Source organism: Marmota flaviventris, chromosome 1, assembly GCF_047511675.1.
Source record: "Marmota flaviventris isolate mMarFla1 chromosome 1, mMarFla1.hap1, whole genome shotgun sequence".
NCBI classification, from domain to species: Eukaryota; Metazoa; Chordata; class Mammalia; order Rodentia; family Sciuridae; genus Marmota; species Marmota flaviventris.
The window spans coordinates 160,423,303-160,437,952 of NC_092498.1; positions in this window are offsets into that span (position 1 = coordinate 160,423,303).

The following is a 14,650-nucleotide window of genomic DNA, read 5'->3' on the forward strand; positions in this document are numbered from 1 at the left end:
CCCACTTGTGTGCCCAGAGCTTTGTGTTTCCCATTGAAGAGGACAAAGAGACACCAAAGAAAAATAGACACGCATTACAGAAAAAAAGAGCATTGGATCTGTTTTGTATTAGTGGAAATGAAATGGGTGGAAAACATTTGGTTGTTTGATCATAAGAACTATTAAAAAAAGCTCCAGGTTTGTACATTCTCCAGAATATTTATTCCTTGTAATAATGCCAGGAAGTCACGTGATCTAGGGAAAAACTGGAACTTGGAAGTTTTGACCTGAGCCTTGAATCCTCCAGGCTCTGTTATGTAGGATCAGGAGACTCACCCCAAGTCTCTGTCTAGAGTTGACTCAGATGAAATTTAGGGTGAAGCTCAGTCCTCCTGGCAGGATTTTGTAAGAGGTGGGGAACTCAAGTGATATAAGGAAATATAAATTGGTGGGACAGCTGTTGGCATGGTGGGTCAGGGCAAGGACTATTGGATGCCGGGGGAGGGACAAGTGTGTGGTCAAGTAAAGGTAACACAGGATCTCAAGGAACAGCTCCATGGGTCTTGTCTCATCAGGCGGGTGCCAAGCTAGAGTTCTAGCCTTGTTTTTTGGAGAATGACTTGCGTGCTGTGGGGATTTTTCAATATGCTTTTTCTTTTCTCATTCTGATGGAAATCTAAGCAAAAAATACAAACAAGTTCTGGATCCCCTGGCTTTCCTCAGAACCAAGTGGTGCCATGTAGTGTCAGGGCCACATCTGCATTGATGTTGATGGCCTTGGAGACAGGAAGGGGTTTGTCACAGGCCAAGAGTGAAGGGAGTCCTGACACATCAAGGAAGAATTCCTGCCAAGAGAGATGGTGGCATAATACCACAGGGTGCTGTGTTAACAATTCAAGTCAATTTGCAAGTGGTGATTTAGGGTCAGCAAACATCATCTCTCCTTTTGCTAAGGATAGTGGTTGAAACTTTTAGTCGCATTTGCATTTAGTTTCTAATTTTTAAGTCACATGAAGTTGAAAAAAAATGTCTAGCTTTGGAGTGCTATGCATTTTGTTGATATTATCATAAAATAAATCTCATTATAGAAGTTCTTCAAATATCGCTTGGGGATTGCTATGATTTTATGTTTCTTTTAATGATCTAACTGTGTTTGAGAAACAGTGAGGTTAAATGTAAAAGCTTGCACTTCAAATAAGCCCATAGAAAGAGGGTTGATGGCAAAAATCACCGGGGAGATGCAAAATAAAGGAACAGCATCACTCTGGATCCATTAGAATTGTTGAAATTCAAAAAAAAAAAAAAAGCTTGACCCTTAACAAGTACTGGAGGCTGTGTGGCCTGGAATTCTCATATGATGCTGGTGGGGGATATCAGTACAGCCCCTTTGGAAAACGGTCTGGCAGTTCAGTTAAATATAGTTACCATATGACCCAGTCATTCCACTCCTAGGTATTTACCCAAGTGAAATGAAAACATATGTCTTACACTAAGAAATTACACAAATGCTCACAGCTGCTTTATATCTTAGGGTGAGTGCCAAACCGGAAACAATCCTAGGGTGCACCATCCCGTAGATGATGGCTACACAAATCGTGGTATATCCTTCAAATGGGAATATTACTCAGAAATAAGAAGGAATGGATCACTGATAAACCCAACATCGTGATGAATCTCAAATCAATACACTGAGTGAAAGCAAGGAGGAAAAAAATGTACACAGTGCATGATTTCATTTACATGAAACTCTAGAAACCACTGACTGAGGTATGGCAGAAAGGCCAAAGGTCGCCTGGGGATGAGGCAGAGATAGGGAGAGACGGCAAAGGGGTATAAGAAGACTTTTGGAGGAGGAGGGATAGAATCATTTTCTGGATTGTGGCGATGACGTCATGGCTGTATGACTATTTCAAACCTCATCCAATCACACTCTTTAACTACATACCCTTTACCACGTCAGCTAAACTTCAACAAAGCTGATAACACACATGTGCTCGGCACATACAGACTTCAGCAAACCTTGCCATCAGGCAGACTTGGTTTTGAACCTCAGTTTGTCTCTAGTAGTGCTGGCCTGGACAATCGCGTAGTATTTTGAGGGTCATGTAGGAAAGAGATCTGACTGTCTCTTCTCCAGAGGGTTGCCACAAAGTCAAGTGAAATACACAAATCTTCTAGCAAAGTCCTTGGTAAATACCCAAGAAGTGGCAGTTGTGGAGTGGGGTGTTCACTTGACCGACTGAGAGCAATCTGGGCCCTATGTGTGTCAACATCAGATCTTTTGTTTCTAGGGACCATAGCACATGTCGGGCACTTAATAAGCCGTGAATACTCACATAAAAATGTTGAGCCATTTCACCTGAGAACCTTGATTGTGCAAGAAACTGCCAACAACAAACACCCAACACACAGGCTGTGTTCTCCATTAGTAAAATCAGAATCTCTGGGGTAAGGAGCAAGCATAGGTATTTTATTTATTGGTGCATTATAATTACAGGTAGTAGTGGAATTCATTGTTACATAATTGTGCATGCGCGCAATATAACAATACAGTTTGGCCTCCTCCCTCCTTCAGGCCTTTTAAAGCTCCCAAATGATTCAAATGCACAGGGTCAGCTCAGAACCAGGGCTCTCTTTCTGCAACACTGAAAGTTTGGCCCCTCGACAAGAAGCATCAAAACGGGGAGCTTCCAGTATGCGGCTTCTCAGGCTCAACCCCACATCTGCAGATCAGAATGTGCTTTTGAGGCAAGAACCTTTGGTGATCTGTGCACACATGAAAGATTGACAAGTGCCAGATAGGATGATCTTCAAGGATCTTCCCTCTATTGAATACTAGGTCAAATTTCTGAATGTGGTATGATAAGAAAATTAATACCCAGAATATAAAAAAAAAAAACTCAAAAAAATTAACACCAAAATCAAAAACAAACCCAAACCAAAACTCAATTAGTGAATGGGCAAAAGAACTCAAGAAACACTTCTCAAAAGAAGAAATACAAATGACCAACAAATATATACATTAAAAAAATGTTCAATCTCCCTAGCAATCAGGGGAATGTCAGCCAAAACTACATTGAGATTTCATCTCTAGTGTAGACAGAATGGACAGAGCTGCAGGGGAGATGGAGGTATCAATCACAAATGTACCAACATGATGTCTTGGCTCAAATTAAGTGATAGCATCTTTTATGTGTGGCACGAGGCTCCGCGTGTAGCAGCACTTAAGAAATGGTAACCTATCACTAGGACAAAAGTGTTGTTATTGCTTTCTATCAAGTAAGAGCCCCTGGAGGAAATAGCTGTCTCATCGGTTATCATTACTTTTTTTTTTGAACTACCTTTTCATAATTGATCTTCTCCATTCTTTTCTTTATTTATCTACCTTGATTTTTTTAGTTGTAGATGGACACAGTATCTTTATTTATTTGTTTTATGTGGTGCTGAGGATCGAACCCAGTGCCTCACATGTGTGAGGCAGGTGCTCTACCACTGAGCTAGAGCCCCAGCCCTCTACCTTGATCTTTAATATCACTTTATTTTAAGATATATTTTAATTAAACCAGAAATATGTATTCTTGTGGAAAGTGAGAAATACATAGGACCAAGAATAAGAAAAACAGTAGGTTAACTGGCAATATGTTGCCATGATAAATAATCCTGATATGACCATCTTTGCCTGTAAATCTTTGTGCCTATATTTTATTATGTCATTGTGACATGTCTCTGAAGCAGAGTCAATAATCATTTGTTATCAGCTTCAGTTGTACTAGGTTCAGGGGTTAAACCCCAGGTGGAAACTTACGTCTCTCTTTGGAGAAAAGGGCTTGATAAATTTGCATTTCCTGATTTTACATCTAGCTTCTCCTGAGACTGGGTCTGCTCTGGGGTTTGTCAGAGGTAACATTTGAAAATGGCATTTAGGCAACTCACCTAAAAAGAATGCCTGAGGACATTTTTGATTCTGCAGGCTTATCCCCAGGAGTTTCCTGCATAGATACCCCTAGGTCCAAGGTCTGGATTGCCAATAGGAATCACCATCTCTCCACCGTGTAGGGCAGTTCATTCATGCTGATGGAACTGAAACTGCATCTTCTGGTTCCCCTTACAGAGACTGAATTCTGGAAAACTGCATCATTTTACTATCAGTGAAGACACACGAGTTCAAGCTGATCGTTCCAGTGATTAGAGAGAGAACCCTGGCACAGACAGGAACCAGATCTAAGCCAACCACTATACATTTTCCTCTAACAGCAAAGTGAACATTAGAAAGAAAATCAATACTCTTTTCTAAGAAAAGAGAGGATGTGGAAGAACGTGGAAGGGCTTGATGTTAGAGAAAGGATACCTCTGCCCATAGAGAACACAGGTGCTGAGGTTCTCCACTGGCTGAAAAATAGATGAACACTTTGGAGACCTGCGTCCATTTGGTTTATAAGGCCCTGAGTCATTGGTGCTTTATTCTGAGAAGGGAGAGGAAGTGGCTGCTGGCTTGGAAATTAAGGAATAAAATATTCTCCAACTGGCTTCCAGGGAAAATCCCACAGCAGGATGGTAGCAGGATCTCCAGTTTTGTGGGTTGAAGTGTACCTCTTGGCTCAAAGCTCAGCTATTTTGTATTTTCCCCCTGCCCCAAGGCCTGTGTCTGTCCAAGAAACCAAAGGAGGTAAATAATCACATAGAAAAATAGAAGTCCTATTGTCGTTTTCTTGTTTATAGCATCTGGTCAGTTAAAATGTTTATCATGTGATTTTTGTAAAATATTGATGTGGAAAACTAAGGCTAAAACTTTTAGTGAGGGAAGCCTAATTTTTTTAATGGGAGGAAGATTTGCACAGATATTTTACACATGAGGGTAACCAAATGGGCAATAAATATTTGAAAGATGCCTAACCTTTTAAATTATCATTTGTAATTATTGATTATTAAATAATGATTAATTTTATGTATCATGGTATTGCAAATTAAAATAACAATGAAATACCACTTCCAATCCAATGTGCTATCCTCCAGGTGAGTGTATGTTTATCCAGTGACATAGTAATTTTACTTTTTTTAAAAAAATTTTTTATTGTTGGTTGTTCAAAACATTACATAGTTCTTGATATATCATATTTCACACTTTGATTCAAGTGGGTTATGAACTCCCATTTTTACCCCATATACAGATTGCAGAATCACATCAGTTACACATCCATTGATTTACATATTGCCATACTAGTGTCTGTTGTATTCTGCTGCCTTTCCTATCCTCTACTATCCCCCCTCCCCTCCCCTCCCCTCTTCTCTCTCTACCCCCTCTACTGTCATTCATTTCTCCCCCTTGTATTATTTTTCCCTTTCCCCTCACTTCCTCTTGTATGTACTTTTGTATAACCCTGAGGGTCTCCTTCCATTTCCATGCAATTTCCCTTCTCTCTCCCTTTCCCTCCCACCTCTCATCCCTGTTTAATGTTAATCTTCTTCTCATGCTCTTCGTCCCTACTCTGTTCTTGGTTACTCTCCTTATATCAAAGAAGACATTTGGCATTTGTTTTTTAGGGATTGGCTAGCTTCACTTAGCATAATCTGCTCTAATGCCATCCATTTCCCTGCAAATTCTATGATTTTGTCATTTTTTAATGCAGAGTAATACTCCATTGTGTATAAATGCCACATTTTTTTTTATCCATTCGTCTATTGAAGGGCATCTAGGTTGGTTCCACAGTCTTGCTATTGTGAATTGTGCTGCTATGAACATCGATGTAGCAGTGTCCCTGTAGCATGCTCTTTTTAGGTCTTTAGGGAATAGACCGAGAAGGGGAATAGCTGGGTCAAATGGTGGTTCCATTCCCAGCTTTCCAAGAAATCTCCATACTGCTTTCCAAATTGGCTGCACCAATTTGCAGTCCCACCAGCAATGTACAAGTGTACCCTTTTTCCCCACATCCTCGCCAGCACTTGTTGTTGTTTGACTTCATAATGGCTGCCAATCTTACAATGTGCTATCCTACAGGTGAGTGTATGTTTATCCAGTGACATAGTAATTTTACACTAATATATATCCCAAAGGAATGTGCACCGAAAGGCGTGTACAAGAATGGTCATAGAAGCAGTATTTTTTAAAAGTCACAAAATTGCAAGCAACCAAAATTTGATTATTTGTAAGAATGGATAAATTGTGTCATATTTATAGAACAGAATATTACACAGCAATATAAAGAAACTGTGCTGGTAACAATGTGGATGAGTCTCAGAGATGTCATGTTGGGCAGAAGGAACAGGTGTAAATAATAGAGTAAATAATGTGTGATTCTGCTGGAAATGTCAAAGACAGGCCAAGTGGATTGACAGTGTCAGAGATCAAGCTATGCCTCCCTGTCCTGCGGGAGTGATGGTTACTGGGAAGGTGGATGAGAGAAGCTTCTAGAATTCGGATCACATTCTGTTTCTGATTCCATAGGAGAGAGCAATTTGTAAAAGTCCATTCAGCCATGTACATACCCATGCAGGGCACTTTATGTCTATGTATGTTACACTTCAATAAAATAGTTCACTTTGTTTTTAATGAAAAGGTCACAAAGCAACAGTCTGGATAAGGAAGCAGGTCACCTCATTTTATCAGGTGAAGAAAAGAACTGTGACGGATTCGAGGACAAGGGTTTTGGTGTTTACGTCTTATTTTGCTTAGTAAAGTATGGGATGAAACTTTGTGGGTAAATGTTTATACTTTGCTAAATTGAATCTTGTTTTTAAGGAGATTGTGTCATGAATCATTTTTGAGAAGGTCCCCGATCTCTAATTCATCTTGTTTCTGAATTACGACTCGTATTCATTAAGCTGGCTTCCAGTGAGGTACACCTGGATGGCTTCAAATGAGTATTTCCTGTTGTCTTGCTTTTATTATTTATATCGTCTGGCTGTATTTTCAAATGGCATCTACATTCACCACTACATTAGTTTTGGAAGGCTGATATAACAAATAGGTACAAACTGAGTTGCTTAAAACAACAGAATTATTTTCTATCACGGTTCTGGAGGTCAGTGTCTGAAATCAAGACATCTTATAAATGCGCCAGAGGAGAATACCTGAACATGCCCACCTCTGGTGGCTTCTGGCCTTCGGTGGCTTGTGGCAGTGTAATACCAATCTCTGTCTCTGGGTTCTTCACTTGGCCCTTCTCCCTTTCTCCTTCTGTATCTTTCAGTATCCCCCTCTTCTTCCTTAAAGAAGGGCCATCGTAAATCTGGGATAATCTTTATTTCCTTAACAAATTTTGTCTTCAAGACCCTATTTCTATTATGGCATTTACCGTTAAATGGATGGAGTTGGAGAAAATCATGCTAAGTGAAATACACTAATCCCCCCCAAAACAAAGGTCAGATGTTTCTCCGATAAGTGGATGCTGATCCATAATGGGGGGCGGGGGGAGGCAAAAGAAGAATGGAGAACTTTGGATTTCGCAGAGGGGTGTGTGTGGGGAAAAGATGGTGGAATGAAGCAGACATTATTACCCTATGTACAGGTATGATTGCATGAATGGCATGTACAATCAGAGAAATAAAAAGTCGTGCTCCATTTGTGTAAAAAATAAAATTAAATTTTAAAAAAGAAGCTCAATTCCAGGGCCACATTATGGAAGAGAGGAAGCCTCTATCCAATCTACTACAGTGACTGGTGTTGAGCTAAGCCTAGTCCTGCACTGTATTCTTCTTGACCACATGGATTGGGAACTCCCAATGGCCCCATCTCCTGGAACATTGATGTTCCTCTCCAGCCATTCAACATTAGGCTATGTCTAATAGCCTCTACTATTTAGACATTACTCCAAACCAGGAGATAAAGACCTTGACAACTAATGTCCAGATACAAGCATATGCCAGAATTGTTACCATTTAATCCTCTTGACAATTCTGTTATTTTAAAGATGTTGCAACTGTGGTGTCACAGGGAGTTCAAGTCACTTCTCAAAGTCACACAACCAATGACTGATTGACCTCAGATCTGTCTGTTCCAGAAAGTAGATGCCTGCTCTTAAAACTATATCCCATAGCAACAAGCCTTAATTAGCTGCATGCCCACCATGGACCAGGCCCTGAATTAGACTACAGGAAACAGAATCCCTGCCTTGGAGAAGCTCATGGTGTATACACTTGATTAACCTGAGGGTGTCAATGGCAAACCATTTCGTTCATTCAATAAATCTGAAATGAAAGCCTCACGTCCTGAGCATGTTTTTAAGCACCGGTGAGATGCTAGCAAACATAACGTATAAGATCCCTGCTCTCTTGGAGCTCAGAGTCTTTTGGCCAAAACTTAATAATTGTAAGTAAGCAAGGAGGAAATAAGATATGCCCAGATTGCAATAAATGTTCTGAAGGAAATAAACTGGGAAATTGGCAATCGTTTAGGTATGACACTTTCTGTGACTGTTGAGAGCAGAACCACGTGTAGGCACTGGAGGTGGGAATGCCTAGTGGTTAGGCTCTAAGGCTCTGCATAAATGCTGACATTGCCACTCATGACTTGGGTGATGCCGGGCAGGTTACTGTAAAACAGGAATAATAATAGTCCTCAGCTTGGGAAGTGGTTTTACCAACTACCGGTGAATAGATTCAAAGGGTTTTACATTGTGCGTAGTTCTTAGGAAGGGTCCAACAGAAGCTAGGACCCGGGATGAGCATGGTCACTATTTAAGTGCCACCATAGTTGCAACATCTGCAAAATAACAGGATTGTCCAGAGGATTCAATGATAAAAATTCTGGCACACAGCTGCATTAGAGTAAGGTTAGAGAAGGGGATGGGGGGTGGTTAAATAGCTGCTAAAGCTCCTGTTCACCTGGGAATCCCACTCTGCATTGGACCATTCCTCTGCCTAGGGGCTTGGCCTCACAGCAAGCTCAAGGAACAGTAGCTGACCAGAGAGGAGCTGGATACGGTGTGTCCTCCTTTCCTGTATCCTGACTGCATTACCATGACGATGTGCAGCCTTGAAACCAAGCCCTCTTCTCATCCTCTGTTCACCAGTGCTGTTTCCTGCCCCTTCAGAGCCGCTCCCTGTCCCCAGTGCCTCCCCTGCCCGACAGCTGGCAAGCACCCATGTCGCCTGTGTGGCCGTGGCTGATAGCATCTCATTATGCATCCAGCTGAAGTGTGAATATTGACAGCGGAAGCAGCTCCCCCCATGCACCTCACAATTGCAGGGCCGATTTCCCTCTTTCCCCTACAGTGATATGATAGATTTCGTTCCTGGAGAGCTCTGCAGGCAAGATTTAAGTCTGTTTTTCCCTGCTGTGAGTCTGGAATATAGTCTTCACAGATTGCCCAGGAGGTTCAGTGAATCACTCTCGCTTACTCCGTGAGCTCCCCGTTCGTTCCTCTGCACGGAGGGTACAACCTGATTTAGTAAATGTCACTCTCCCCTTCCATTCATCACCAGCCTCAGACACACTGCGGGTGGCGGAACCTGCCTGCGGATGTTCCTATCAGCCTGTTAGATCAGCCAAGAGCCTTTTCCCAATATGCCTTTTAATAGGAGACTGTCCTTCAACAGACAGAATCAAGACATCCCAGGGTCACTGAGATGGTGTAATGTGCCTGTGATTTCTGGGACTACTTCTGAAGCATCATCACTGGAGAAAAAGTCGGTGTTAAAGCGGATGGCTTTTGACAAGATGCAGAAACCTCTTTTTTTGTTGTTGAAGAGATGGTCCATCTAGATTGGGTAGACAAGATGTTTCCAGAGGTTAAAGATACTGGCTCAAGAGTGATGTGGTTCGAGAGGGACTCTGCCACCTATTGTTTTGAGCAAGTTGCTTAACCTCTCTGATCTTCAAATTGCTCATCTGCAGAAGCACACTTAGTTTGGGGACTGTTAACTGGTGTAGTGTATGTAAAGAAGGTGCCTGGTATCTATCTAGTAAATGCTCAATAAAAGTTCATGCTTTTTAAAAATATTTATCTCTTAGTTTTAGGTGAACCACAGTATCTCCATTTTTTTTTTTTTTGATGTGGTGCTGAGAATCGAACCCAGTGCCTCACGCATGCTAGGTGAGCACACTACCACTTGAGCCACATCCCCAGCCCAAAGTTCATGCTTCTTAATGCTGTTGCTATTGTGCTGGGTAATGTTTATTCTGTTTTTTGTTTTTTTTTTTTAGATCATGAAGCTACTGGTAAGCCCAACTATCTTTGCCTCGCTTTCCTGGAGGGATTGAAGGATGGTCTATTGCCATCCTAATTTATTTGGCATTGCTATTGTCTTTTAGAAGGGTTTCATTTTGTTCCACCTGGACAGATTGTAAGGGGAAAATTGGGAGGTTGTAGAGAGCTGTGTTTTGAACAAACTTCCTCCAAAATTCAGGAGTTACCAAGGTGATAAAATTGGAGGATAGGCCCTTTGAGAGGCGATTAGCCACACAGGTTCCTCAAGCACGAGGATTGAGGCCCTTACAAAAAGGGCTTCCTGCAGCATTTGTAGAGCTCGCCCTTTGACTTCTGCTTTGTGAGCATCTGAGAACCCAGGGAGAAGGCCCTCACCAGACACCAGCCACCACCTTGACCTTGAACACCTTGGCCGCAGCACTGTGAGGAAACAAATCTCCCTTCTTTCCAAATTTCAGTCTTCATTGTTTTGTTGTAGCAAAATAAAATAGCATCTCACTGTTCAAAAAGGACTCGGCATCACACAACAGGACGCTGAATTGGTGGTTCTCTACAAACTACTGGTTAGAAATCTCAGCAACTCCTTTAGTTCTCCTGAGCTTTCTTTTTCTCTCTCCTGATTCCTTTGTGACTCTTCCTGTTCAAGATGTCAGATGGGGAAACTTGGATCACCAGCACCAAAGGCAGCTCCTAGCCCACAGGGAGCGCTCAGTGTGTGCTTGTACAAGGAACAGAATGGGGACAGCGGTGTTTGCCCCACCTCCTTGACCTTCCCCAACCTCCCCTGGAACTGGGGAGAGGTCCTTTGGCTCAACGATGAGTTGAACACTATTAATGAGTGTTAGGACCTCCTATCAATTAGAACAGACTGGTTTGCCTTAAAAGAGAACTGAGGTAATTGGTTCTAGCCTGGACAGGAGTCAGGGAGCATTTCATGTCTCCCAGGAACACCCTTGGCTTATAAATTTCATCTCAAGGAATTTACTCTGAGAATGTGATTAATTCTGGGGAAATATTTTATCTTCTTGATGTGCATCGTTGTTTTATAAACAATTTATGGAAAGAAAAGTGAACGTCCTACAGTGAGGGTTGGGTTGAATAAGTGATAGCAGAGCTGTATAAAAGAATTTAAGTTGTCCATTGAAAATAACATTATAGATGAAGAGTTCTTGATATGGGAAAAAAAACGTTCCCATATAGAGTAAGATAAGCAGATTATAAAATATCATGTATAGCATGGTTCTTTATTTATACACATGTTGTCATGTATAGTTGAATAAAATTTAGTCAAAAATTTTTGTTATACAGGTAAATATAAGTGGGTGTGCCCATGTGTGCATTGCATGTGATATATTTGGGAAAAGATTTGGAAGTTTATACACCAAGATTTAGCAAGGACCCTTTCTGGTGCAGTAACTGTCATAAAAATTCTTTTTTTTGTAATCAAAATACTCTAATGTCATATTTAATGTTTGGATATATTCATAGCAGTGTTGAGTAGTTTATTTTCTAAACCCTAATGTTCCCATTCCATCAAAATGAAAATTCTTTTTCTAAAATGACACAGTGAAAATAATGCTGCTTGTAACTGATCAAAGTCTCTTTTCTCCTAGATGTGACAAGCTATTTTGAGAGTGATGTCTCTGGGACAATTCACAATTGAATTGCTGGGGTGAACAATTACCTTAGTTCAGGCAGAAGGAGAGGGTGAATTATAATTGCTTCTTGAAATGGATTTGATGTTGAAAGTTCTAACTGATTTATGGTTCAAATCAGGCTTTCCAAAAAAGTTCCCTAAATATATTAGCCAACAAAAATGGTTTACCCATCCAAGCTTCGGAGATGGTATTATAATGAGACATTTAAAACAGAGATCATGAGAATCTACTCAAATGCAAGCAAGCTGCCATCTGCAAGGCTAATGTAATTATATAGACCAAATCTCACCAAATTCCTGCCTTCACAATCTAGCTGTTGATTATGCAGTGTCTTATATTCTTCTCTTCTTATTTTTTTTTTTGGAATAAATTATGTTATCCTCATCACAAGTTTCTTAAGAAAAGTGTAATGCACAGCCTTTCCTTTTTCTCCCTAGAAAACCAATACCAAGATAGGGACTCCCGAGGAGAGAGTAATAGATGAGAGCCCTTGACTTATTTTAAGTATTTCTAAATGTTATCCAGACGTAATGCATTTTCACGTTGTAAAGTCATTTGGTCCTACTAGAATGTCAATTTTCTTTGCTCTTGCCTGGAACTAAAACAACATTATAGTAACCTTGGTGATTTCCTGTTTGCTAGATGTGCCTTTTGGCTGCTGAGGACACTGTAGAATTTTCTGGAGTGTGTGTGTGTGGAAGACCAGCTATCAAAGCCCATGGTTTGGCAGTGAGAAATTGCAAAACCATTGCCTAGGATCTAGCCAAGCACAACGTTAATGTTTCATATGTGCTAGGTGGCTTGAGGGGAAAAATACCTTGATTTCATCAAGATATTAAATTCAATTTCTTTGGCCTCACCTCAAATCATGTGGACCCAGTAACAGGTTTTTGTTTGAGATTTTCAATTCCAACTTCTTTGAGATAATGGTTTCCCATAGGTGGCATTAGAAACACCTGGGAAAGTTAAAAAAAAGAAAGTCTGATTTTACTCTTCCTTGTTCTTCAGGATTCTGATTTAGTAGGTCTGGGGTAAGGTCTAAATGTTTAGCAAACCACCAGGTAATTAAAATGCAAAGTTAAGTTTAAGAACTGCTCATGCAGATTAACATTCAATAACTTTAAAAATGGGTTTACATTTTCTTTCTAAGTCTAGGAAAATTAAGGCTTCCCTTCTTCCCATCTAAAGCCAAAGGGGATTCCTACAGCTCTAATCCTCTCCAGATGAGGAACTTGCCTTGGATCACAGGTAGAAAGTTCCAGCATTCTCTGTTCTTTCTCCCTCATGTTCTCCTAAACAGGCGCCTGCTGTGGAATGTTCCTTGGGGGAATGTGAAAACCTCATTACCTGCTAGGAGGTCAGGGGGAAGTCCTCTGTGAACACAGTGACTCTTTTGCTTTCTAGAGGCACTACAGGTGACTAAGGGTGTGTGTTGATGGGAAAGGGGCAGATAATCAGATGGCTTCCTTACTGAATAAATTTTTAACTCAATAAGGAACCAAAGTGCAATTTGCTTCCAGATCACATTCCAATACATGCATCTCCTTCTCAGCCTTCTCCTCTCTTTATAGGACCATTTGTTTTCTAACAGTCTAGACAAAGCTCTTCCCTTGGCTGAATGGGAATTCAAGAGCATTTCACCAGATTGGAAGTGCAACCCCGGAGAGGGTTTTATTTGACCGAGTGATTCGGTGAGAATTTTCACGACTGTTAGGAAAGTTACAAGTAGTTATCTAAATCATCAAAATCAATATACCTTAATATAAATAAAACCTCAAGTTGAAAATCAACACCTGGAAATCCACCTAAGAGAATATTATTTAGAGTGAACACATTTGGGATGAAGAATGATGACCTTTAAATTGTTCCAGATGCAGATGATGAAAAACAATTCAATATACACTGGCATGAATAAAATTTTGGGATTAAAAACCTAAACAGAAGAAAAAAATCGGGCAGCAGATATATCTGGATCTATCAGCAGCACTTATCTCTGGGTGACACAATTGTGGTAATTCTTATTTTCTTGTTCTATTGTATTTCCCCTTTATTTATTAAATTTACTACACAGAACATATACCTTTCTAATTAGAAAAATAAAATGAATTGGTTTTATTAAGAATACTGGCACAGGCACCAGATGTTAACCTAACTTCCGGTTATCTGTAGTCCTTCAAAGGTTGGAATCCTTGATACAGAACGCAGATCAATGTTTCATCAAGGACAGGAAGCTCTGGGGTTGAATGAGAAGGAAGCCTGGGGCTAGGATTATAATTATGGCAAGTGCCTGGCTAATCTGGGGTCACTCGCTCCTTGGCCACCTGAAATCCATGGCAGATAGCAAGTACCATTGACTCTGATCCTTTTTCTTCATAGAGCCCTAGTATCAAACATCCTCAAACTCTGCAAGTTACCAGCAGTTGATTGGAGAGGGCACAGGGAGCAAGCTACTGTCTTTCACTGCCTTCATTATAGGGTGCCTGCCCCCAAGCTGTTATGTCATGTTGGGAGACATGTGAAAAGTGCAGGGATTAAATGCCCCATTCAAAATACCCAAGGGAGCAATGCCACTTGGCGGTCCACAATCAGTGGCCTAATGAATGAATGGTAAGAGGAGATGGTGAGAGCATCAAATGTTGTCTGCTACGTACCACCTTTGTTTATAGGATGTCAGATCAGATGGGTAAGAAAAGCGCCTCTGCCTCCTACTTGGTGGCTCAAGATCCTTTCCAGGGATCTTCGGAGCAGACGTACCTTCTGTCTGTCAGGGAGCTTCAGCCTGTTGCTTTCTCTCCCTGGATCCTCTTTTTCTTTAAAGTGAGACAGGAAGGAAGCTTTGCTATGAGAGGTTTTGGCAAATGTGATAAA